This window comes from Ornithorhynchus anatinus, chromosome 9, assembly GCF_004115215.2.
Source record: "Ornithorhynchus anatinus isolate Pmale09 chromosome 9, mOrnAna1.pri.v4, whole genome shotgun sequence".
Lineage (NCBI taxonomy): Eukaryota > Metazoa > Chordata > Mammalia > Monotremata > Ornithorhynchidae > Ornithorhynchus > Ornithorhynchus anatinus.
Genome location: NC_041736.1, coordinates 60,233,487 through 60,238,357, shown reverse-complemented (window position 1 = coordinate 60,238,357; position 4,871 = coordinate 60,233,487). Strand labels below are relative to the sequence as shown.

The following is a 4,871-nucleotide window of genomic DNA, read 5'->3' as shown; positions in this document are numbered from 1 at the left end:
ATGCCGGCTCCGCCACGTGTCCGCCGTGTGGCCTTGGACAAGTCGCTTCACTTCTCCGGGCCTCGCTTGCCTCATCTGTAAAAGGGGGATGAAGAGTGGGAGCCCCACAGGGAACAGGGACCGTGCCCGACCCGCTTTGCTTTTATGCACCCCTGCGCTTAGTCCAGTGTCTGGCGCATCGTAAGCGCTTAACGATTATTACTGTTACCATTATATCAGGGTGGCTCAGTGGCAAGAGCCCGGGCTGGGGAGTCGGAGGTCAGGGGTTCGAATCCCGGCTCTGCCCCTTGTCAGCGGGGTGACGGTGGGCAATTCACTTGGCTTCTCTGGGCCTCAGTTTGCTCATCTGTAAAACGGGGATGAAGACTGGGAGCCCCACGTGGGACCAGCTGATGACCCTGGATCTCCCCCCAGCGCTTAGGACGGCGCTCTGCACGGAGTAAGCGCTTAACAGATGCCAACATTATTACTTCCTTGCTCTGGGCCTCAGTTGCCCCACCTGTGAAATGGGGCTACGAAGCCTGGGAGCCCTCCCTGTGACCAGCTGGTGTCCTTGTCTCTCCCCCCAGCGCTCAGAGCAGCGCTCGGCCCAGAGTAAGCGCCTAACAGAGGCCGTCATTATTCTGGGTCTAATGAGGAGTCCGGGGGGGGGGGGGGAGGGGGGAGGGTCCCGGGCCCTGAAATGCCCGCGGCCCCTTTAAGGAGCGCGAGCGGGCGGGCGGGCGGGCGGGGGCGCGGGGAGGGGGCGGGGCCTGGCGCCGGAAGTGGGCGGGGCCTGGAGGGGCGGGGCTCCGTGCGGCGCCGCGCGGGCGGATTAGGTCATGTGACCGGCGCCCTCCCGCCCAGGGACCGTCTCCAAAGTCTCCAGCCTTTGGAGCTTCCTGCCCCGCCCCGCCCCGCCTTGCCCTTCTCTTCTTTCCTTTCCCTTCCCTGCTTTTCTTTCCCTTCCTTTCCCTTCCCTCCCTCTCCTTCCCTTCTTTCCTTTCCCTTCCCTTCTTTCCCTTCCCTCCCTCTCCTTCCCTTCTTTCCTTTCCCTTCCCTTCTTTCCCTTCCCTTCTTTTCTTTCCCTTCCCTCCCTCTCCTTCCCTTCTTTTCTTTCCCTTCCCTTCCCTTCTTTTCTTTCTTTTCCCTTCTCTTCCTTTCCCTTCCCTCCCTCTCCTTCCCTTCTTTCCTTTCCCTTCCCTTCTTTTCTTTCCCTTCTCTCCCTCTCCTTCCCTTCCTTTCTTTCCCTTCCCTCCCCTCTCCTTCCCTTCCTTTCCCTTTTCTTTCCCTTCCCTTCTTTTCTTTCCCTCCCTTCCTTTCCCTTCTTCTCTTTCCCTTCCTTTCCCTTCTTTTCTTTTCCTTCCCTTCCCTCTCCTTCCCTCCCCTCCCATTTCATTTCCTTCCCCTTTTCTTTTCCTTCCCTTCCCTCTTCCTTCCCTCCCCTCCCATTTCATTTCCTTCCCCTTTTCTTTCCCTTCCCTTCCCTTCCCGCCCATTTCCTTCCCTTGCCTTCCCTTCTTTTCCTTTCATTTCCTTTCCCTTCCCTCTCCTTCCCTCCCCTCCCCTTGGCTCCCCTTCTTTTCTTTTCCTTTCCTTCCCTGGAGAAGTAGCGTGGCTCACTGGAAAGAACCCGGGCTTGGGAGTCAGGAGATCCTGGGTTCGAATTCAGGCTCCGCCGCCTGTCAGCTGGGTGACTTTGGGCAAGTCACTTCACTGCTCTGGGCCTCAGTTCCCTCATCTGTAAAATGGGGATGAAGACTGGGATTCCCTACGAGGGACACCCTGATGACCTTGTTTGTCTCCCAGCGCTTAGAACAGAGCCTGGCACACAGTAAGCGCTTAACCAATACCCTCACCGTTATTATTATCTATCATTCATTCATTCCATCGCATTTATTAAGCGCCCACCGCGGGCCGAGCACTGTTCGAAGCGCGGCCTGTGTTTCGTGTTCTGGTGCTGCAGGTTCCGATCCCCAGGAGCCCAGCGCTTAGAACGGTGCCCGGCACGTAGTAGGCGTCGAACAAATGCGTCATTATTGTTATTATCATCATTATTATTCATCCCTCAGGCCGAGGCGCCGTTTTCCCTTCAGGATTCCATCCAGATCCCTCTGATTGATGCTGATTGAAATCCTTCCCGGGTGCTCGTCGAGGCAGGGTCTGTGTCTGTTTGTTGTTGTAGTGTCCTCGCCCCAGCGCTTAATACAGTGCTCTGCACAAAGTAAGCGCTCAGCAAATGCAATTACAGGAGGGAATGAATGAATGAATGAATGAATGCCCCGCATGGGACTGTCTCCTAATATTAATAATAATAATAATCATGATTATGCTATTTGTTAAGCGCTTAACTATGTGCTGGGCACTGTAATAATAATAATAATAATAATAATGTTGGTATTTGCTAAGCGCTTACTATGTGCCGAGCACTGTTCTAAGCGCTGGGGGAGATACAGGGTCATCAGGTTATCCCACGTGAGGCTCACAGTCTTGATCCCCATTTTACAGATGAGGTCACTGAGGCCCAGAGAAGTGAAGCGACTCGCCCACGGTCACCCGGCTGACGAGTGGCAGAGCCGGGAGTCGCACCCATGACCTCTGACTCCCGAGCCCGGGCTCTTTCCACTGAGCCACGCGGCTTCTCCACTCTACTAAACGCCGGGGTGGACACCAGCAGCTCGGATACAAGCACACAGTCTGCTGTGTGCGGGCACTGTGTTGAGCACCTTCTGTATGCAGAGCACTGTGTTGAGCCCTGTGTGCAGAGCACGGTCCCGAGCACCTACTGTGTGCAGAGCACTGTACTGAGCTCTTGTAGAGCGGAGAACTGAGCACCTCCTGTGTGCAGAGCAGTGGAGCGAGCACCTACTCCGAACCGTGCTCCAGGCTGGGCACGAACTGTGCGTGGAGCACTTCACTGGGCACCTACTACGTTCAGAGCACTGGGGGGGGTATTTGTTGAGCGCCTACTTTATGCCGGGCACCGTCCTCAGGGCTGAGGGGGAATACGAGCAAATCGGGTTGGATGCGGTCCTCGTCCCATATGGGGCTCCCAGTCTTCATCCCCATTTTCCAGACCAGGTCACTGAGGCGAAGAGAAGTGAAGCGACTCGCCCAAGGCCACCCAGCAGACAAGCGGCGGAGCCGGGATCAGAACTCACGACCTCTGACGCTGCCTACTTCTTTTGTTTGGCTGTCTGTCTCCCCCGCTTCTGGACAGTGAGCCCGTTGTTGGCGGGGGGGGGGGGGGGGGGGGGGCGGGGGGGGGGACTGTCTCTATCTGTTGGCGCTTAGTACGGTTCTCTGCATCCAGTAAGCGCTCAATAAATGCCATCGGATGAAGGAATGAATGAGTCTGCCCTTAATCCACACTGTTGCTAACGCTGAGAGTTTTCTATCTTTTCCAGCCCAAGGCCCATTTAAAAGGGAACCCACAAAAGTGGTTCCATCAGAGTGTCCCCCCGCGGGGGAACGGACGGTTCATTCTTTCAACTCCGCCGTATCGATCGAGCGCCTACTGTGCGCAGAGCACCGCGCTACCGAGCGCCCAGTCCAGCTCCCCGACAGACGGTTCCTCGACAGCGGGAGGGCACGTCCTCCGAAAGCGAGAGGGAGAAGTCGCACGCCTAAGGTCGCCTCTCACCTTCTGAGGAAGTGGCGACGAGGCGACGGGGGAAGAGGGCCGGCCGAACGCGGGAAGGAGGATGTCGGTGTCTGTTAAGCGCTGGACTCTGGGCCAAGCACTGTCCCAAGCGCCGGGGGAGACCCGAGGTCATCGGGCCGTCCCGCGCGGGGCTCCCGGTCTCGATCCCCGTGCGACGGACGGGGCGACCGAGGCCCGGAGGACCGGGGACCGGCCCCGAGTCACACGGCCGAGGAGCGGCGGGGCCGGGACCCGAACCCACCGCCTCCAGTGGGCCGCAAGGTCCTAGATTCTCCTTCGGAGGGGCAACCATCGGGATGACGGCGTTTGTTAAGCGCTTCCTCTGCGCCCAGCGCCGCGCTGAGCGCGGTCTGGGTTCAGTCGATCGGCGGGGTTTACCGAGCGCCGCGTCTCTGCGGAGCACTGCCGCTAAGCCCTCGGGAGAGCGCGGCACGACGGAGTCGGCGGATACGTTCCCTGCCCGCGGCGAGCTTACAGTCTAGCGGCGTGTACCGCGTGGAAGGCCCCGAGCTGAGCGCTGGGGCCGGAAGGCCCCGGATGAGGTACGGACAGAGGAGTTCCCGGCCCCCGGGGCCCCATCTCGGCGGTTTCTCCCGCCACGAGGCCGACGGATCCAAGGGGTCGCGGCGGACGGCCGACGCGTCCGGCCGTCGCCCCCGTCGTGCTCTCCCAAGCGCCCAGCACCGCGCTCCGCACACGGGAAGCGCTCCGGAAGGCCGGTCGACCGACCGGGAAGGCCGAGGGCCAGCGGTCTCTCCCGCCGCGCGGCCGCCAGGCCGGAGAGGCCGCGGCGGACGGCCGACGCGTCCGGCCGTCGTGTCGTGCTCTCCCGAGCGCTCAGCACACCGCTCCGCACGCGGTAAGGGCGCGATGGATACGATCGGACGAATGGAGGCCGGGGGGCCCACCCGGCCCCGGCCCCGGCCCCTCTCGGCCCTCCCCCCGGACCCCATCCCATCCCTCACCGTCCCACTCGCCCTTGGATTCGCCCCCTTGGATTCACCCCTCTTTCAGCCCCACGGCACTTAGGTCCGTATCCCTAACTTACTGACAGTAATCGCTCCGATGATAAGAAGCCCGATGATAGGATCACGGTAAAACGCTAAATCTACGCCAAGCCCTGAGTGCTTGGAACCGGAAGCACCGTACCAGATTCCCGGGAGAGGGGGATTTATAAGAACGAGGATCTCAACAGTATTCACAGAGAGAGTTCGGGCCCGGGGAGTTA

General features: G+C 59.9%; 1 long non-coding RNA gene across 1 annotated transcript; it reads left to right on the top strand.

Annotated features, from left to right (window-relative positions):
• Nucleotides 1–1,775: 1,775 nt before the first annotated feature.
• Nucleotides 1,776–3,095, top strand: LOC114814150. The gene is made up of 3 exons (XR_003761888.2): nucleotides 1,776–1,813; nucleotides 2,052–2,140; nucleotides 3,056–3,095. It is a non-coding gene; the product is annotated as an uncharacterized LOC114814150 (long non-coding RNA).
• Nucleotides 3,096–4,871: the final 1,776 nt, after the last annotated feature.